The sequence below is a fragment of the Saccopteryx leptura genome, chromosome 1, assembly GCF_036850995.1.
Source record: "Saccopteryx leptura isolate mSacLep1 chromosome 1, mSacLep1_pri_phased_curated, whole genome shotgun sequence".
Lineage (NCBI taxonomy): Eukaryota > Metazoa > Chordata > Mammalia > Chiroptera > Emballonuridae > Saccopteryx > Saccopteryx leptura.
In genome coordinates, this window is record NC_089503.1 from 51875091 (window position 1) to 51896977 (window position 21887).

Consider the following 21887-nt stretch of genomic DNA (forward strand, 5'->3'; position numbering starts at 1 on the left):
CAACCAAGAGTATGTGACTTGAGTTCCTTTTGGTTGCAAGTGACATAAATCCAATTTACTCTTAGAACATCCAGTCCAAGGGAAGGGCAGGAATAGAGCTGGACCTCAGGAAAAGACAGAATTAGGAAACAGAACACTATGGGGTCTGTATCTGTCACCCGTCTCTGCTTGTCTCTTAATGTTGGTTTAGTCTTTGTCTCTGCACAGAGCAGCATTATCTACCTGGCAGAAATAATGAGTCTTGACTTTTATATCATAAAGCTTCAGCAAAGAACTAACCCAACTCTCTTGGTTTTAAGCCCAAAACACCTAGAGGAAAGACTCATCAGCCTAGCTCAGATCAGGTATCCACTCTGGGGCCCATCAGGCCATGGGGGTGGGATTATATAAGAGCTAGATATTTTTCATAGGAGACATGTAAATAAAATGATGGTTGGAGGAAAGTATTTGGGGGTGGAGGCATGGTAAACAGATATCTCATAGTTGTGTACTACAGTGGCCATGACCCCTGGTGCCCAGCACCAGACATGACCATAAGAGGCACAAGAAACTCTTGGCTATAGACAAGGGGAACTGAGGGAGGTTTTGAGGCTTTCAGTCCAGACTTAATAGGCAGAAGTCTCAGCCCCACCTCCACTCCTTGGCATAGTTCCAATGGCCTTAGGAGGTATGGGCTTATCCTGGACCATTTGGTTCTAGGTCAATAGCTGCCAGCTCCTGAGCTCCTGTTAGGATCACCCTTGGGCAAATTTTTTTTTTTCTTTTTTTTTTTTTTTTTTTTTTGTAATTTTCTGAAGCTGGAAACGGGGAGAGACAGTCAGACAGACTCCAGCATGCGCCCGACCGGGATCCACCCGGCACGCCCACCAGGGGGCGACGCTCTGCCCACCAGGGGGCGATGCTCTGCCCCTCCTGAGCGTCGCTCTGCTGCGACCAGAGCCACTCCAGCGCCTGGGGCAGAGGCCAAGGAGCCATCCCCAGCGCCCGGGCCATCCCTGCTCCAATGGAGCCCTGGCTGCAGGAGGGGAAGAGAGAGACAGAGAGGAAGGGGGGGGGGGTGGAGAAGCAAATGGGCGCCTCTCCTATGTGCCCTGGCCGGGAATCGAACCCAGGTCCCCCGCACGCCAGGCCGACGCTCTACCGCTGAGCCAACCGGCCAGGGCCCCTTGGGCAAATTTTTAAAGTCAGGTTGGGCTGACTGTACTAGGGGTGACTTTCTGGGGCACAGGTGTGTGTGTTATCACATCTTTCTAACATCTGCTAAACCAACTTTGATTTAAGTGAGAGAGAGAGGAAGGGAGGGAAGAAGGGAGAAAGATAGAGAGAGAAGCATCAACTTGTTGTTTCACTTAGTTGTTCCATTTAGTTATGTACTCCTTCATTGCTTCTAATATAGGCCCTGGAAGTCAAAGCCTCAATAGCTGGCACACTGGGTCAGTACTTTATCAACTGAGCCAGCTGGGCAGGGCCTACCATCACAGGGAACTTCTTGAAGTAAAGAAGAAGCAAGGAGTATAGCAAGGCCCATCTTTGGCTCAGGTTAAGGCACAGAGGTTTGCTTCCTGGGCAGCTTCTTAGAAACCAGGGACCTGGCAGAGCAGACTCTGGAATTGGACATTTAGAACTTAAAGAAACCATGTTACTGATAGAGAATAGGGCTCAGTGTATTTGTTAGGGAAAAGGCTAAGCTATTGTAACAAAAAAAACAAAAAAAAAAACTACAATGGCTTGAATAAGATGGAACATTATTTCTCTCTTTCATAACAGGAGATAAAAACCCAGGGTGGTAGAGCTATTCCACAGGTCACTCAGGGACCCAGCTTCCTTCCATCCTGTTTCGTTGCATCCCTTCAGGTGTTGTTCACAACTGTGCAGTCAAGTCTGGGAGCTAGAATGTCCATATTCTAGTTTGTGGGAAGGGGGAAAAACAGGAAGTCCTCCCTGGATAAGACACTTCCTTGGATGCAAGAGAGGCAAAAGTAGCTTATAATCTTTCCTGCCTACAGATGAGAATAGTAGCTAGTCTAAAGCTATTTGCAAAGGAAGCTGAGAGGGCTAGTCGTTGGGCAGCTGTGTGCCCTGAAGGGAAGGGAGAACAGAATAGGGTTGCCACCCTCAGGAAGGGGAAGTTGCCTGAGATCTGTAAGAAGGGGAGTTAGAACCAGAATCAAGATTCCAGCCTGAGCCGTCACCCCCAAGTCTGAGAAGCCCAGGGCAGCACTGCAGGCTCTGAGAGTTTGAATTAGCAGCATGTCCCCAGGTTGTGTTCCCCTAGGCCTTTTCCGATGGCTTTAGGTGACCCCTGTGTTTTGGTCGTTCGACCCCCCCCCCGGGTCGCGACCCACAGGTTGAGAACCGCTGCCCTAGGCTATGGGTGGTTTAAGGTGTCAGGCTCGGGCACAGCTAGTGTTGGCTCTCAGTGGTGGCCAATTGTGACCTCCAGCCCTGATGAGTCTCAAAAATATCTATGACTCACCACAAGGGGTGTCCTGAGCCAGGGGCTCAGCACCTGACTTGGAGAAACCCAGGCAGGCCCTGGGTTGCAGCAGCCATGGTGGGCTATGTGCTTCTAAGGGAGACAGTTGTTGTTGTTTTTTCCAAACTTGTCTCATGTTTGGAAGAAAAAAAAAGTTTGTGAGGCCTCTCAGACAGGATGGGCACTGGGCAAAGAGGAACCCCTTTGGCCTCTTGGGTCTCAGGGAAGGGGTGGGACAGGAGGACCCAGCTGGAGGAGGCAGAGCAGGAGTGCTCCCCAACCATGCCACGTACTGCGGGCCCTGCCTGCAGAATCCAGGACTACTCCTGTGATGCCTGTGCTGTTGGGACATGCGGTCCTAGCTCCAAGGGGACCACCTGCATGTGGGTGTGTTCACTCTGAGGAACTTGTCAGAAGCAGTCTGTTCTCTGGGAGTGAGTCACGGTGCTCAGCTCCACAGGCCAGTTGGTTGGAGTCCTCAAAGCTCTTAAACCAGCACCCACGTCAGGAGCATATGTGAACACCTGGCCTCTGAGACCCAGCTCAGGATCAGTCCAGGCCTCCAGGTCTCGGCGGACAGGTGACCGGGACAGCAGGGAGGGAAGAGATGACCCCTAGTCGTGCAAAGTGGGGGTTCAGATTGAGATTCTGAAGCTGCAGAGAGGCTGGGATTTGTTGCTGGGATGTTTGTTGTTGGGGTGTGGGCTCCAAGAGCCCACTTGAAGAGGGTCTCCGAAGGGCGGGAGGTGCAGGGGAAAGCCGCTTGGAGATTGGGAGAGTCCTATTCTCCAGTTGTGGCTCACTCTAGCTTTCTGCAAGCTTGCCAGCATTTCAGAATGCTCTGTCATAACCAATTCTCAGAGCAAGCTACTTGGCTAGATCAGTAAGAGAGTGGAGGGAAATGTTTGAATCAGGCAAATTCTCCTGAGTAGCTGGCATGAAGAGGACAAGGGCAAGTTCAGAATCTTAAAGTTGCGTTAGACCCCTAAGGCCTTCTTGTCTGACCCACTTCTCTCCCAAAGCAGGGAGCTGGACGAGAAGATGCAAACCTTTATAGCTTAAAAGTTTTTCTTTTATCCCTGCCACACAAATAATTATACAAATAACTATGTAATTAATAGGTCGCAGTGATAAGAGCTATGGAGGAAAAGCAGAGAGGGCCATGCCAGGGTGTAGCAGGGAGATCTAACCTAGTCTTGAGAGGAGAGAGCACCCTGATGAAGGAAGTGACATTAAATCCCAGACCCATGGGTGAGCAAGAGCTGGTCCAAATGAAGAGGATAGAAAGAACATTCCGTGCAGAAGAAACATCATGTCTGCAGGCCCTGAGGCAGCCAGTGGTTCAGACAAGGACAAGGGCAACACACTGCAGGATGGGAGCAAGCAGTGGGTGTCAGAGATGGGAGACGCTTCAGGAAAGTCTTCTTGTACAGAGCCCCAGGGCCCAGCAGAGGGTGGGGGGCATTCTGAAGAGAGCAACAGGGAGGCCAGTTCAGGTTTAAGGGTTGATTGACAAAATAGAATTTGCATTTAAAATATATCTCCTGGCTGCATATGGAATATGGAGGCTGGATTAGTAAGGCTCAAGGTGGATGCATGGAGGCCAGTAGGAAACTCTTGCAAAAGTGTACAAAAGAGAATGGCCGCTCAGACTAGTGCAGTAGCAGTGTGTATGTGATTAGAGGGAGTGTCAAAAATGACTCTAACTTATTTTTAATTTTTTTAATGACAAATTACTTATTCATTATAAGTAATGAAAAGATTCTAAAAGTATCAAATGGAGAAAGGTAATATTTTTCCCTTAACTGCCACCTTCCATTTTCACCTGCAAAGGTCACCAGGCGGACAGCCCGAACAGGGGCACTCTTGCACATCATGTCTTCATGTGCGTTCAAACAGAGAAAGCTTGTCTTTTCAATGGGTGATATGACTTGCTACTCTGCAACCTACTTCTCTCATTTAACAGAACCTCACAGACATCCTTTGCAAGTCAGTAGCTGTAGCTCTAAATCATGTTTTAACCACTACCTGATATTCACAGCTTCGTTTTATGGTAATTTATTTGATCATTGAATGATATTGACATTCAAATAGTTTCCAATTTTCTGCCATCACAAATGATGCTGAAATTATAGGGTTCCCCTCAGATAAAGGTGGTTTCCCCCATAGAGCACATTCCCCAGAACGAGGATTTCTGGATCAAAGGCATGTGCATATTTGTTAATTTATTTAATTTTATTTTTAAAATTGATTTTGAGAGAGAGAAAGGGAGAGAGAGAGAAACATTGATTAGTTGTTCCACTTATTTATGCATTCATTGATTGATTCTTGTATATGCCCTGACCGGGGATCGAACCCATACACTGGCACATTGAGACGATGCTTTGACCAACTGAGCCACCTGGCCAGGGAAGCAAGTACATTTTTAATTATAATAGGCCAGATTACTAGTTCAGCAACAAATGATAAAACCCATTTTCTAAACTTTTTAACAGATCTGAACATTTTACTCTTTAAATTTTTTCTGCCGATCTGATGAATTAAACTAATGAAAAGTTATTTTTGTTTTAATTTGCATTTTGCCAACTAATAATGAGGGTAAGCGTTTTATTGGCTGTGTAGATTTCCTCAACTTGGAATGGCCTGTTTATACCTTTTCTGTTTTTCTCTTGGGCACTTGTCTTCCTCTTTATGATTTATAGAAACTCTTTGTGTGTGTGTGTATATATATATATATATATATATATATATATATATATATATATATATATATATATATATATAGTATATTTTCCCATTTACTGTTGTATATTTTGCAAATATTTTTCTGGTCAGTTATTCTTTCTTTCTTTGTTTATGGTAATTTTTACCATCAAAAATTTAAAGAGTATACCTATCTTTTCCTTTTTTACTTTTCTGGGTATCTCCCAACAAATTTATTCATGTTATTATCTAAATATTTTGGCCCTGGCCGGTTGGCTCAGTGGTAGAGCATCGGCCTGGCATGCAAAGGGTCCCGGGTTCGATTCCCGGCCAGGGCACACAGGAGAAGCGCCCATCTGCTTCTCCACCCCTCCCCCTCTCCTTCCTCTCTGTCTCTCTCTTCCCCTCCCACGGCGAGGCTCCATTGGAGCAAAGATGGCCCAGGCGCTGGGGATGGCTCCTTGGCCTCTGCCCCAGGTGCTAGAATGGCTCTGGTCGCAACAGAGCGACGCCCCAGAGGGGCAGAGCATTGCCCCCTGGTGGGCAGAGCGTTGCCCCCTGGTGGGCGTGCCGGGTGGATCCCGGTCGGGCGCATGCGGGAGTCTGTCTGACTGTCTCTCCCCGTTTCCAGCTTTGGAAAAATACAAAAAATAAAATAAAAATAAATAAATAAATATTTTTATTTTTATTTTAAAATTTTTTCTAATATTTTCATTTTTACAATAAAATGTATAGCTCATTTGTAACATAATCTTTATATTTAGGGGAGTGGGGATTCAATTTGTGTGTTCCAGATGGGTAAGCATCTATGGAGCACCATTATGAAAAACAACTTTACTGTCCAATTCACTAATTTAAAGTGTATTTTAGTATATTCATAGATAGGTGGATCACCATGGCCAGTGTTAGAACATTTTCATCACCTCGAAAAGAAACTCCATATACTTCAGTTGTTATTCCCCTATTATCTTCAGCCCCGGGCAACTACTCATCTGCTTTCTGTCTCTACAGACTTGCCTATTCTTGACATTTCACATGTTGTAAATAATGAAATCACATAACATGTGGACTTTGTGACTGCTTCTTTCACTTACCATAGTTTTCAAGGCTCATCCCTTTTGTGGCAGGTATCATTACTTCATTCCTTTTTATGGCCAAATAATATCCATTTGTCAGTTGATGGTCATTTGTTTTTTTTCCCCCACTTTTGGCTATTACGAATAATGATGCTTATAGACATTAATGTACAAGTTTTTATGTGAACATGCTTTCAATTCTCTTGGCTATACCGTATACCCAGGACTAGAATTGATGGGTCATGCGGTGGTGATTCTATGTTTAACTTTTGAGTAACTACCAGGCTGTTTTCCAAAGTGGCTGAACAATTTCACAATCCCATGAGCAATGTCTTAGTTCTAATGTCTTCACATCTTTACCAACATTTATTATTATCTGATTTTTTATTCTAGCTTCCTAGTTGGTATGAACTGGTATATTATTGTGGTTTGAGGTATATTTTCAATGATGTTGAGCATCTTTTTATATATATTCCTTAGAGAAATCTATTCATATGGTAGTACCAGTTATTAATTTTTTCTTCTGGCCCAGGCTGGTTGGCTTAGCAGTAGAGCATTGGCCTGGTGTATGGAAGTCCCAGGTTCAATTCCCAGTTAGGGCACACAGGAGAAGTGACCATCTGCTTCTCAACCCCTCCCTTTTCCTCCCGCAGCCATGGCTCAAGTGAGAAGGTTGGCCCCAGGTGCTGAGGATGGCTCATGATGTCCACCTCAAACGTTAAAATAGCTCAGTTGCCAAGCAACAGAGCAGCAGCTCCAGATGGGCAGAACATCAGCTCCAGACAGGAGTTGCCAGGTAGATCCCGGTTGGGGTGCATGCAGGAGTCTGTCTCTGCATCCCTGCCTCTCACTTGATTAAAAAAAGTACTTCCTCTGAAGTATTGAAATGCAAGTTTTATCATATATAATTGAGAATAAACAACTAAGGTGAAGCAACTACAAGTTGATGTTTCTCATCTCTCTCCTCTCCCTCTCTTTCCCTTCCTGTCTCTCTCTCTCTAAAATATTTTTCCAAAGTTTTATCATATCTTAAATTTCTTTCCATATTTGTATTATTAATTGGCTTTTTGGTTCTCTAATCCCTATACTGTTCAGATGATGGTGATTTTGTAGTATGTTTTATTATCTAATAATGCAAGTTCTCTTCAACTAGTCTTTCTTTTCATGTTTTCTTAACTAAATTCAGATATTTATCTTCCAAATGTACTTCAAACTAAACACTTTTAGTTTGAAAAAACATTTTTAGTTGGGATTCTAGTAGAAATTGCATTAAATCTCTATATCAACTTTGAAAGGATTTATTTTTATAAGGATAAGTCCTTTCTTTGAAACAGCTATCTTTCTATACTTTCAGATCTCATTATATGTCCTTCAATATGATTTTATGATTTTCTTCAAAGAATACCTTTATCTTTCTAATGGTTGTTATTTTAAATTACTCCTGAGTATTTTATAATTTTGTCACTATTATAAATTATCTTTTTTCTCATCTCCATTTCTAATATATCTGCATTTAGGAGGGAAAACTATAGATTTCTGTCTATTTACCTTGTATTTAGCCACCTTCCCAATTATTGAATTCATTCTAGTAAATTTTAAACTAAATTTTTTATTGAATTTTTTTGACATCCAATTACATCATTTAAAAACAAACATAATTTTTTGTCCTTTTCAAAAGCTAGCTGTTTATTCTTATTAGTTCTTTTTCTTATCTTATTGAATTAGTTGAAACCTCCCCAAAATACTGAGTAATAGTGATGATAATGAGCATCCTCTCTTGTTCCCAATTTCTGGAAATAGCTTTTGAATATCATTATATATTTGCTATTGGGTTTTGGTAAACAGTCATTATCAAATTGAAGTGGTTTTCTTCTATTTCTGTTTTGTTTAATATTGTATTAGCAATATTAGCTGAATTTAATCAAATGATTTTTGGCATCTATTACTATAATCATATCTTGTTCCCTTTTTGTTGCTGTACTGACTTATAATAATAAATTTTCTGATTGGGAATTATGTTTGTGAGTTAAAATAAACTGTCTTTTATATGATGTATTCTTTTGATACTTTTCCCATACACAGTTAGCTAGTGTCTTATTTCAGATTTTTCATTCATTCAGACTGGTCTGTGATTCTTTTTCTCTTTCAATTAAATCTTTATAAGGTTTGGGGTTTAAGAAAATGCTTGTTCTTAAGACTAACCGGAAACTTTCACCTTTTTCACTTGCCTGGAATAGTTTAAATAGCACTAAAAATAATTTGTTTTAAAGGTTACAGTATATAAAATTCATTTTAATATAATCTGCAGCTTGTGATATTTTTATTTTATTCTTAATTATGGTAAAAATATACATGACAAACTTTTACATCTCAACTATTCTTAAAGACACAATTCAGTAGTGGTAAGTATATACATTCACATTGTTTTGTACAACCGATTTCCAGAGTTTCATCTTGTAAAATGGAAACTCTATATGGAAACAAAAACTCCCATTTCTCCCTCTCCCAGCCCCTGGAAACCACCTTTATACTCTCTGTCTCTATGAATTTGCCTATTCTAGGTAACTCATGTAAGTGGAATCATTCTACATTTGTCTTTTTGTGACTGGCTTATTTCACTTAGCATTATGTCTTCAAGGTTAATCTATGTTGTAGCATGTGCAGATTTTCCTTCCTTTCTAAGGCTAAATAATATTCCATTGTATGTATATACCACATTTTGTTTATCCATTCATTCACTGATGGACACTTGAGTTGCTTCCACCTTTGGCTGTTGTAAATAATAATGGTATTAACAAGGGTATATAAAGATCTCTTCAAGACCTTGCTTTCAACTCTTTGGGGTATAAACCCAGAAATGGAATTGCTAGATTATATAGTATCTTGTAATGTTTTAATGGCAAAGTTTTTAGGGTTTTTTTAAATCTCTTCTGTTTATTGGCCTATTTAGGATTTCAACTGCTATGCTCAGTTATGATCATTTTCTACTTTGCTTGAAAATTATCCATTTCCTCTAGGTTTCCATGTTTATTTTTATAGGCTAACATACATAATCATTATAATTCTTTAACCTTTTCTGTATATGTGATATATCTCTTTTCTTATACCTTCTATTTATATTTTTGCTTTCTTTTTATCTTTTTTTTTAACCAGGTTTGACTGGAAGAATTCATCTATTTTTTTTATAATTTTATTTTTTTAATGGGGCGACAGCAATAAATCAGGATACATATATTCAAAGATAACATGCCCAGGTTATCTTGTCGTTCAATTATGTTGCATACCCATCACCCAAAGTCAGATTGTCCTCTATCACCTTCTATCTAGTTTTCTTTGTGCCCCTCCCCCTCCCCCTTTCCCTCTCCCTCTCCCTCCCCCCCCGTAACCACCACACTCTTATCAATGTCTCTTAGTCTCACTTTTATGTCCCACCTACATATGGAATAATGCAGTTCCTGGTTTTTTCTAATTTACTTATTTCACTTCGTATAATGTTATCAAGATCCCACCATTTTGCTATAAATGATCCGATGTCATCATTTCTTATGGCTGAGTAGTATTCCATAGTGTATATGTGCCAGATCTTCTTTATCCAGTCATCTATTGATGGACTTTTTAGTTGTTTCCATGTCCTGGCCACTGTGAACAATGCTGCAATGAACATGGGGCTGCATGTGTCTTCACGTATCAATGTTTCTGAGTTTTTGGGGTATATACCCAGTAGAGGGATTGCTGGGTCATAAGGTAGTTCTATTTTCAGTTTTTTGAGGAACCACCATACTTTCTTCCATAATGGTTGTACTACTTTATATTCCCATCAACAGTGTATGAGGGTTCCTTTTTCTCCACAGCCTCTCCAACATTTGCTATTACCTGTCTTGTTGATAATAACTAATCTAACAGGTGTGAGGTGGTATCTCATTGCAGTTTTGATTTGCATTTCTCCAATAACTAATGAAGATGAGCATCTTTTCATATATCTGTTGGCCATTTGTATTTCTTCCTGGGAGAAGTGTCTGTTCATGTCCTCTTCCCATTTTTTTATTGGATTGTTTGTTTGTTTGTTGTCGAGTTTTATGAGTTCTTCATATATTTTGGATATTAGGCCCTTATCTGAGCTGTTGTTTGAAAATATCATTTCCCATTTAGTTGGCTATCTGTTTGTTTTTTGTTTTTTTTTCTGTTTTTTTTTTTTTTTTTTTTTTTTGTATTTTTCTGAAGCTGGAAATGGGGAGAGACAGTCAGACAGACTCCCGCATGCGCCCGACCGGGATCCACCTGGCACGCCCATCAGTGGCGACGCTCTGCCCACCAGGGGGCGATGCTCTGCCCCTCCGCAGCGTCGCTCTGCCAGGACCAGCGCCACTCTAGCGCCTGGGGCAGAGGCCAAGGAGCCATCCCCAGCGCCCGGGCCATCTTTGCTCCAATGGAGCCTTGGCTGCAGGAGGGGAAGAGAGAGACAGAGAGGAAGGAGGGGGGGGTGGAGAAACAAATGGGCGCTTCTCCTATATGCCCTGGCCGGGAATCGAACCCAGGTTCCCCGCACGCCAGGCCGACGCTCTACCGCTGAGCCAACCGGCCAGGGCCGGCTGTCTGTTTATTTTGTTATCAGTTTCTCTTGCTGAGCAAAAACTTCTTAGTCTGATGTAGTCCCATTCATTAATTTTTGCCTTCACTTCTCTTGCCTTTGGAGTCAAATTCATAAAATGCTCTTTAAAACCCAGGTCCGTGAGTTTAGTGCCTATGTCTTCTTCTATGTACTTTATTGTTTCAGGTCTTATGTTTAGATCTTTGATCCATTTTGAGTTAATTTTAGTACAAGGGGACAAACTGTAGTCCAGTTTCATTCTTTTGCATGTGGCTTTCCAGTTTTCCCAGCACCATTTGTTGAAGAGGCTTTCTTTTCTCCATTGTGTGTCATTGGCCCCTTTATCAAAAATTATTTGACTATATATATGTGGTTTTATTTCTGGGTTTTCTATTCTGTTCCATTGGTCTGAGTGTCTATTTTTCTGCCAATATCATGCTGTTTTGATTGTCGTGGCCCTATAATATAGTTTGAAGTCTTGTAATGCCCCCAGCTTCATTCTTTTTCTTTAGGATTGCTTTGGCTATTCGGGGTTTTTTATAGTTCCATATAAATCTGATGATTTTTTCTCCATTTCTTTAAAAAATGTCATTGGAATTTTGATGGGAATTGCATTAAATTTGTATATTGCTTTGGGTAATATGGCCATCTTGATTATATTTATTCTTCCTAACCAAGAACAAGGAATATTCTTTCATCTCATTATATCTTTTTCGATTTCCCTTAACAATGGTTTATAGTTTTCATTATATAAGTCCTTTACATTCTTTGTTATGTTTATTCCTAGGTATTTTATTTTTTTTGTTGCAATCGTGAAGGGGATTATTCTTTTAAGTTCGTTCTCAAATGTTTCATTGTTGGCATATAGAAAGGCTATTGACTTCATCTATTTTTTTTTAAACCATGTTTCGGTTTTAATTTTTTCTTTTAATTATTTTCTCTATTTGTTTATTTTCTATGTAATTAATTTCTGATTTTAACTTCATTAATTTCCTTCTACTTCCTTTTGGATTTGTGTTTGTTCCTTTCTAATTTCTGAAAGTAAATACCTGATTAATTTGCTTTTTAAAATACTAAAAGCATTTAAGATGCAACTATTTATAAAGATCTCTGTTATATCTGTAATAAATACATAGAAAAAAGCAAAAAATAAAAAAGCATGTAAGGGGTTATATTTTTCCCTCTGAGTACTGCTATGTCCCAAAAGTTCTGTTAGATATGCTATGTTCTCCTTTTCTCTACTAAATGACTTGCAATTCCAGTTTTGATCTTGTTTTTAATCTAGTCGTAATTTGAGAGAGTGTTTCTTAATTTCCAAACAGTTTATGCTTTTGGCCTTGAAGTTAGCTTTGTTTGACATCAATATTATTCTTCCTACTCCCTCTGAGTTTGCATTTGCTGGGTACATCTTTGCCTATTGCTTTATTTTCAGTTTTTGTCTGAATCGGGACTATTTCTTGTAAACAGCATTTGGGTGTATTTTATTTCTTAACTTACCCAGACAATCTGTTTTTTGATAGGGAAATTCAGTTTCTTCGCATTTAATGTAATATATGAATAAGCTTAGCTTTACTTGTTCTATCTTATTTTATATATTTGCTCCACCCACCCCACCCCCCTTTTTTTTTACTTTTGCTAGCTTGGCTGAAATTCTGCTTTATTTCCAGATTTTTGATGACTGGTTTACTAAAACAAGATGAAGAAAGATTTGGGAAGAAAACCAAGGGTTCCATTTGGATTTTAAAATTTAAGATCCCTTTGAGGTGTCAAGTGGGCATTGGAAAGTACAGGAGTAGAACTGAAAGGAGCGATCCTGAGTTAAGATCACACACACTAACAGCTGTGGACAGCACTCAAGGGGGAAGGTGTCCCAGGATGGCCTAGGACCCAGTCCCGGAAAATGCCAACAGCTAGTGTTTGGATAAATGAGGAGAAGCTGGAAATAAATAAAGACTAAAAGGAACACCCATAAGGGTAGAAGGAATACTCAGAGAATGTGTTGGTCTAGGGAAGAAACATGTTTAAGAAAGAAGGAATTACGTGTATTAAAAGCTGAGAGTGCCCTGGCCGGTTGGCTCAGCGGTAGAGCGTCGGCCTAGCGTGCGGAGGACCCGGGTTCGATTCCCGGCCAGGGCACACAGGAGAAGCGCCCATTTGCTTCTCCACCCCTCCGCCGCGCTTTCCTCTCTGTCTCTCTCTTCCCCTCCCACAGCCAAGGCTCCATTGGAGCAAAGATGGCCCGGGCGCTGGGGATGGCTCTGTGGCCTCTGCCCCAGGCGCTAGAGTGGCTCTGGTCGCAATATGGCGACGCCCAGGATGGGCAGAGCATCGCCCCCTGGTGGGCAGAGCGTCGCCCCATGGTGGGCGTGCCGGGTGGATCCCGGTCGGGCGCATGCGGGAGTCTGTCTGACTGTCTCTCCCCGTTTCCAGCTTCAGAAAAAATGAAAAAAAAAAAAAAAAAGCTGAGAGTGGCCCTGGCCAGTTGGCTCAGTGGATAGGGGTTGGCCCAGCATGCAGACATCCTGGGTTCAATTCCCCGTCAGGGCACACAAAAGAAGCAACCATCTGCTTCTTTCCTCCTCCCTCTCCCCCTTATCTTCCTCTTCCTCCCTCGCAGCCAGTGACTCGATTGGTTCGAGTGTGGCCCTGAGTGCTGAGGATAGCTCAGTTGGTCCGAACGCACCAGCTTTAGGTGCTAAAAATAGCTCTGTTGATTCAAGCATTGGCCACAGATGGGGTTGCTGAGTGGATCCTGGTAGGGGCATACATAGGAGTTTGTCTCACTATCTCCCCTCCTCTCATTTAAAAATAAAAAAAGCTGAGAGGTCAAGGAAGTTGAGACCTGACACTAGTCCTTTGGTGATATAAAAGTCATTGGTGACCTTGGCAAGTTGTGGAAGCTGAAGACAGTTAGGAGCAGGTGAGGAGAGAGTGGGAGGTGAGAAAGCACAAAACCAAAGGGGAATAAATAATGATTATTTCAAGATGAGCAGTCCAGGGAATTTATTTGCTTGCTTGTTTTGGGTGACACATCCGAGTTCATTCACCTGCTATGGTGAAAGGCCCAGCAGGATGGGAAGACTGAAGGGAAAGGAAGAGCAGGTACTAGCAGGTGGGCTGGAGCACATGCTAAGGGATAGGGCCCAGATAGGAGGAAGGCCACATTATCTAATGCTTCAGGAAGAAAGGTCCATGTGACCAGATACCCTGTTGCAGAAGCTGAAGCTGAAGATAGGAGTCAGGAGGAGGAGGGCCTTCCTGTCTGATGGCTTCTTTCACCTCATTAAGATAGGAAGTGATGGTCCCTGGCCGGTTCAGCGGTAGAGCGTCGGCCTGGCGTGCAGAAGTCCCGGGTTCGATTTCCGGCCAGGGCACATAGGAGAAGCGCCCATTTGCTTCTCCACCCCCCCCCCTCCTTCCTCTCTGTCTCTCTCTTCCCCTCCCGCAGCCAAGGCTCCATTGGAGCAAAGATGGCCCGGGCGATGGGGATGGCTCCTTGGCCTCTGCCCCAGGCGCTAGAGTGGCTCTGGTCACGGCCGAGTGATGCCCCAGAGGGGCAGAGCATCGCCCCCTAGTGGGCAGAGCGTCGCCCCTGGTGGGCGTGCCGGGTGGATCCCGGTCGGGCGCATGCGGGAGTCTGTCTGACTGTCTCTCCCAGTTTCCAGCTTCAGAAAAAAAAAAGAAAAAAAAAAAAGATAGGAGGTGATGGCATCTGCTGAGACGGAATGTAACATGGGGACCAGACAACTGGGGAGAAGAAAAGAGAAATAAAATGGAAGTTCAGGAGCACAGGAGAGCAAGCATGGCTCTGGGAGGCCCTCCAGGTGGGGAGGGGCTGTGGGAGCAAAGCCTTCGGTCTCCCTGCCTTTGATCTAGCGGTGCCCTTTGCGTCTCCTGCTGAGCTCCACAACCACCATGCAAAGCTGGTGGTGGGCCTGCTCCTATATTATTGTTCTTTTCTTGCTCACACAGCCTTTCCCTTCATCCCTGTCACGTAGCTAAGTCAAGTTGGCAGATAAAGACCATATTTTTCCAGCATCAAATCACACACATTTATAATAATAGTGAGCCCCACATTCTGATGCTTTGATTCTCCTCTTCAGGATCCTCCTCTCCAAAATGTTGTGAGACCCTCCAGGCACGCTTACGCACGTAACCCAAGTACACTCTAGACACCACTAGATCGAGTTCTGGATAAAGTCATTTTCTCTCTAACAACACCAGAGTTGGGAGGTAGGGCTAGTAGGCTAGAAGATAGAGCCTACCATATAATTAGAGCTGCTGCCTGATGTCCATGCCATCGTGTACTCCGTTCTGTGCATGCACTACCGCCAATGCCACACAGCCGCTGACCCTGGCTGCTTTTGTCCTTCGCAGCCCAGCAGGGAGAAACTTTTGCTTCCAGTGACCAGCTCTTTCAGAGGTGGATCCCATAGCAAAGTGGCAGGGCCCTTAGTGGTCCAGTTCCTCATTTGCACCACTGTCCTCTTCTTCCCAGACAGTGGGTCGGGAGGAGGTCAGGCCCAGCTTTGCCCTTCCAAACTTCAGTCCTTGCAGCTCAGTCTAGTTCCCTCACGAGGCTCTCCACTCGGAAACCTCACTGTTTCTCCTCCAGCATGGCCCCCGTTGGGGACCTCAGTCCTTATAGGAGGTCTGTCTTTGTCTGAATCTCAGCTGTGGGTGGAGTTCAGTATCTGTTACTAGGGCCTTGGGGCACCATGTAAATTCAGAGATGTGGCTGGGCCTCTGTTTCAGTATCCCTGACCACTCCACAATGGTTAAGATCTCTGAATTTTCTCTTTCTCTATGAAAACCAGGAGGCTGGTCTTCTAAAAGTTCACACAGGTCCTTGGTGTGAGGTGGGTGCAGAAGGGGAGGTCAGGTGGGGACCCTCAGGCTGGCTTCTCTGAGTGTGAACTCTGGCCAAGCACAGATACCCAATTGCAGGCCCATACTAGTCGATGTGACACCTTTGTGCAAATTAGCAAAAGATGCCTTTTCTGGGTGGGTACAGTCCATGCTAGGCATAAGGCTTGGAGAGCAAAGGGAGTACAGAGTTTCGGCCTCCTCTTGCCCCCTTGGCCAGATGCCCTAGTGCAGAAAACAGCTGGCAACAATCTTGGCAGTGGCCCTGTATAGCTACACAAAGAACTAAACAGCATGAGATCCAACTAGTGGGCCTTCAGAGGGAGCATGTGCCCGGGTTCTGGTCCCATGCCATCTGAGATCCCCAGGGGAAAAGGTCGCCCACGGTTCTCTCCTTCTGAGCCCTGCATTCTCTGATCTAAGTCCCTCCCCTGCTTCTGCAGCTCCCGTTTTCTCCAGGGACCCAGTGTAGGTCCTTGATACCACATCTGTCCCCCCACTCCAGAGGAGAGCTAAAACCAAGCCCTCAGGGGCTGATCTTATGCCCCAGGATTCAATGGATTAATCCACACTCCACTCAACAACCTAGCCTTCACACACAGACACCCACCTAGGGGAGCCATTTCCTTAGAGGACTTTGAGAGGTAGTCAAGGGCTTTCTAAGAAGAGGGATGCTAAAAGAATCAGAGGAGCAGGAACTTGAAAGGTATGTTCATTTACAGTAAAGCAGTCCAGAGTGGGAAGGAATGTAAGATTTTTGTTGATCAATAGATACTAGTTGAAGTGAAATGAAGGGTTATGGTGCCCACAAAGGCTTCTCCAGATCTCATGAAGAGTCTAAAATGATAGAATAAGTAGTTAGGGCTTTGTCAATGGACAATGGGGAACCATGAAATATTTCTGAGCAGGAAGGTAGCAGGGTCAGATTTTGGCACCAGGAAGATGACTCTAGAGGCTTGTGCAAGGTGGTAACGAGGAACAAACCTGGCCATGGCATGGTTATGTTCAGTGCTCGTGAGAGACTGAGAGCAACAGACTTGGGAAATCATCCTGAAGTCCACCTCAGGACACTCCTCTTTAATCACTGAATTGAATATATTTTGTTCGGTCATTTCAGAAACTTCCCCAGATACTCTCTGGGTCCATATACAAGGATGGAGGGCAGGAGGAATTATGCTGAGCCCTCCCTCCCTGGCTCCCAGCCTGCTCTCCAACCCTCAGTCAGAATGTGTTTTTATAAGTGGGGGTTTGGGGACAGCATAAAGGGTGACAAACTGTGCCTCCCCCAGCAATTAAATTTTTTTAAAAAGCTGCCATGGAAGGAGCGAATATTAGTTTTCTGATTTATAAAGCCAAATGGATTAAGCTCATTCACTGCCCGAGGAAACAAAAAGGAAATCTTCAATACCTCTGTGCACATTGAGAACAGGAACAATGCCGGTCTTTAGAAAGCAGAAACCTAATTTGGGGGAATCAATTACCCTCTGTGTCCCTGTTTCTGTGGGCTCTCTCACTCCTCTCTCTCAATAGAGATTTCCTGGGAGGTAGAATGTGGAGAAGTTGGTCAACCATAGGGACACCCTTGGTTCAGGCTTGAAAACAGGAGGCAAAGAACTAGAATGAATGGAGTCGGGTAGGGGTGTGCCTGGGTGTTGGGCACTTGTGAAAATGTTAAGGGGGTGCAGGGGCTACGGGAGGGTTTTGGGATAAAAGTGGAGAGTGGAAGAAATATTGGGATGTACAATGAGAGGGCCAAGGAAAGGGGTGATGAGAACCTTGGACTTATAACTGTGGGGAGAGTACTCAGCCAGTGCACAAACAGGTGATGGGGGAGGCATTGTTCCAGCCTGGCCCCTGTGTTAACCCCCCCACCCCCCCATCCTCTCCTGATCTTCCTGGGTTTCTATTCAGGGGTCTGCACTTTACTTCGTGGGTCTCAGCATGCAATAGTGGGTCAATTATGAAAAAAGGAAGGGGTGGGGTTGCCCGGGACTGGAGTCTTAGTGTCACATTCACAAAGTCACACACACAGAAGCAAGCACTTACACAATCTCACATTCTTGTGCTGGGTCTCACACCCTTGCCGACAGTCCCCAGACCCAGAGCCACACCTAGCCCCGATACACGCATTCAGTCCCCACCCCCTCCCCACAATCACACGCACGGAGTCCCACGCTCACAACGGCAGGGTCACAAACTCAGAACTACATCCCAAAACTCCCACTCGCAACCGCACACGCTCCGCCACCCCCGTCTCATCTTCAGCTTACACACACAGCCCTCACTCAGGCATGCAAACACACGCGCGCGCGTTCACATGCACGCACTCTGGCTGTGCTTTTGTGTTTTGTCAGAATTAATGAGAAAAGTTCCCGTGCCCTGAGGGTAATTAGTGTCCTTGGAGTTAAATAAGCTAATGGCGGGCACCTCTGGCCCAAGCAATTATGTTTGTGTATTGAATAATTGATTCAAAGGGGGGAAGGGCCGCTAATCAGATCTGAGCATAATGAATTGATTTAATTAGCAGGGGAATCTGAGGGGCCCTGGGAACGCAGGTTGCACTCCGCTGCGGCGAGCGCGGCTCCGGCTCCGGCCCCGACCCGGGGAAAGGCTGCTGGCCCCTCTCCGGCGACCCCGGTCCACAAACGCGCCCCCGCCCGCCCGCGCCCCCGCCCGCCCGCGCGCCTGGCCCGCAGGCTCAGTTCCCAGCGCCCATCCGCCCGCCCAGCCCGCGGCCGCGGTTCGCGGGGCGCGGAGCCCGCGCGGCGCCAGCAGGAGCAGCGCAGGCGGGCAGCGGCGGGGCTGAGCCGCGCGCCCTCCGCGTCCTCGGCCCGTGCTGGGCTGGAGCCGCCGGGGGACCGTGATGCTGGACCAGGGGGACGGTAGGTGCCCGGGGGCGCGCGAGGCGCGGGGCACGGGGCGCAGGGTGGGGCTGGAGCGCGGGCCCTGCAGAGGCCGCCCCGCTCTCCACGGCAGCGCCCCCGCCAGCCCCGGGAAGCGCGGCGGCTGGACGTCCGCGTGGGGGGGGGGGGGGGTAGAGTGCCCGGCTGGGTCCCTGAGCTTCCTCAGCGGGGTTAGGAAGTCCCACGGGACGCCTTGAGCCCGCGAGCCCCACGCGCTCAGCCAGGAACTTTCTCACTGGCTCGTGCTGCCTTACAGGCACGGGGTGCGCCTTCCCGACCGGCGCGGTCGGTTCCCCGCAGCCCACTGACCCTCTCAGGCCCCCAGCCTCCCTAGGTGTCTACACGTCCCTCCTTCTGCACCGAACTGTGAAATGGCTCCTGCAGGGCGATACCCAGAGAACTCGGAGGTGAGGTTGCAGGCAAACCACCATGGCCCTGGAGTCCAAGGGGTCTGGAACTTCCAGCTGAGGGATGGATGACCCTGCTTTACCCTGGCAGCGCTGCGGAGGGCGCTCGTCGTCAGTTCTTATTGGGAGACTCCTTGCCGGCTAGGCTAGATAGGTGGGCCATATATCCAAAATTTCAGGGGCAGATTTACCTTGAAGCTAATCAGGTTTAAGCTGCAGAGTCCTTCATTTGTAATCCTTTATTTCTTTTCTTAAAGAGACCTCCTACCCTTAACTGCATAAGTAAGTTTGGTTCTCACAAAATCTGGATCCAGCCTGCGTACAGCTCACACCCTTTCCATTCTAACTGCCAGTCTCTCTCAGGCCAAATCACAGCCCTGCTGGCCCATCAACCATCCCCAAAGGCTAGGGCAGTTCCTTAGTATTTGGGAGAGGTAGCCCTGAGTTGGAAGGCTGAAAATTTGGGACTGGGAGGGAGCTGGTGGTCTGCAGGGAAGGGTCTGGCTGCCTGGCCTTTCTCTCTGGCTCCCCTAGTCCCTGGTCCTCCCCAACCACCTCCCTCTATGGTGGTCAGCTGTCCTGGTTTGCCCCAGGCACCTGGCTTGAACACTGAAAGTCCTGCATCCTGGGAAACTGCTCAGACCAGGGACAGTTGGCCAGACTACATCTACAACTGTTGTGCAGGGGTGGGTTGGCATTTATCAAGTGGGTGGGAGAGAAACTTGTTTTCTGGGGTGCAGATTTGGCCTAAGCCTTCACAAGCCCTAATAAAATATAACTGTGACTCCTAGAAGGCCTGTCCAGGGCTTCCAGAAACCAAAGGAGGAATGGCATGCACTTCTCCATTCTAGATGGTTGCAAATTCCTATGCATGGACTGCTTTTGTGTGAGTAGGGGGCAGGGCAGAGCAGCTGAATTTGACCAGCAGGCATCCTGGTGGTACCGCAAAGTCTATAGGTTCGCTCTGTCTTGTCAGGTGTGGTGGCCATAGGGAAGGGGCCCTTGCACTTTGAATGCCTCTCTGAGCATCGCTTGTAAAACCAGCTTGTATCTCCATTTTGAAGACAGTTGCACTGTGTTGGGAGCAGGGCCCTCAGGCGGAGGCACATCTGACAGCCTCCACTGAAGAGTTCTGGAATATCTGGTCTGCCCAGGTCCTCAGGCACCAAGTTTCCCCCGCCCCCCTTCCCACCCCCAATGTGGAAACCCTTCCTCAGTACTTTTCTGCCAGGTGCAGTGACAGACTTCTAGGACCTGCCCAGAACTTTGTAAGGCAGCTAGTTGCACCCCCTTTCTCCTCACTGTAACCCTGGGAGCTGATCAACTGACCTCCCTCTATTGTCCCCAGAGGCATTTCAAGGGCATTTTGGAGCAGTCTGCAATGTCCAGTGAGTACATGCTCCATCACCTGTGGAATGTGTCAGGTGCAAGCTACCTCTTCCAGCCTCCAGGGATCTGAGGATTCCACCCTGGGGTGGGGGTGCCTCTGGAGGCAGCTTGAGTGGGGGGTGAGCATGGGCACAGGAATTACCTGCCTGCCCAGCAAGTACGCAGGAACTGAAAGGGAGGCTGCTGGATCAGTGAGGGCCATGTCTGACTCTGTCAACTCAGCAGGCCTCATCCTGGCCAGGAGCTCCGGTCATCCAAACCCTCAAAGGTTCGCTGGGACAGAGTCCCAAGCACAGAACATGGACAGGATGGTGGGAAAGTGGCTCCAGCTAGTCAAGTCCTGGTTTGTTGGTCAGGGCTAGATGCTGAGGGGGAGGAGAAGCAGTCCTGGAGGTCAGGAGTAAAGCAGCAGCCCTTGTAGAGTGAATGCCTCAGGTTGTCCCGAGGTGTCCTTTCCAGCCTGCCAGGCCTATTGCTTGCTGCACTGTCTGGCTCCCAGCTCAGAGTGGAGCGAGGGGCTGACACTAAATGATCTGGTGGTAACAGAGCCAAAGGTCCCTCAGACCCTCAGGCTGCAGTGGCAGGGGAGTGATCAAGCTCACAGTCCTGAGGTATGGTCAGGCTGAGCAAAATGATATATTTAACATCAAATATACTCAAGGACTATTAGGATTAAGTATTCAAGATGAAGGGGAAAGCAAAACCCTCTGAGATGCGGATGAGGCATCTAATTAGAAGCAGCCTCTCTCCTGTTTTTTCAAAGCCTGACTGCCCTGCCTCGGACGGAGGAAGACAGGCTGCAGCACAGCTCCAGTCCAGCTTCCCCATTGCCCACCCCTGTCAGGCACCCTGCATTGGGCCTCCCAGGGCCTCAGGGGCATGGCCTGGCCTCCAGGTCTTCTTTGTATTCAGTAAGCCCCCTCATTGTCTGGGGTGCCAGTTTACAAAGCACCTGCACATACATTATGCCATCTGATCCCCACCACAACCTTGGAGATAGAAGAGCAGGTCTCCCACTTCACCAGCAGAAAAACTGAAGCCCAGAGAGAGAAAGCGATTTGCTAAGCCACTGTTGGTAATAGGCAGAGATGGCATGAAATCCCAAGTGGTGGCCCTTTGCCCCTCCAGGGACTTCAGCTTCCTTTTCCTTGCCTGGGTCTAGTCCCCAGAAGTAACCGCCAGGACTGAGCCTTTGATACGTGTCTGGTGCCCTCCTTGGGCTGGAAAAAAAAGTCATTAAGATTTCCATCCCATCCTGGAACTTTTTGTATTGTCAAAACAAAAAGTTTGTCGTTATTGAGTGGCTTTCCTGGAATAGGCAGCCTGGGCACCATTTCCAGGGCTCTGGCGAGAAACGGGGTTCAAGAGGAAAGGAGCTGGACACTGTCTCCTTTCCTACTTCCTGAGTTATAGAGCAAGAATTAGCAACTCTGTAAAAGCAGGGATCTTTGCTTCACTATTTACCCCTGTGCCTTAGAA

The 21887-nt window shown here is 46.1% G+C and overlaps 1 protein-coding gene across 2 annotated transcripts in view; it reads left to right on the plus strand.

Moving 5' to 3' along the window:
- Positions 1–2996: 2996 nt before the first annotated feature.
- Positions 2997–21887, plus strand: part of LMO1 (LIM domain only 1) — a 55112-nt gene continuing 36221 nt past the window's right edge. Inside the window, exon 1 of one of the 2 annotated variants that reach the window (XM_066360575.1) lies at positions 2997–3056. The gene's annotated coding sequence lies outside the window, so the exon portion shown is untranslated. Of the gene's footprint in view, positions 3057–18476; positions 18592–21887 lie in introns of those variants that run through there. The other variant, XM_066360573.1, reaches the window with a different exon arrangement.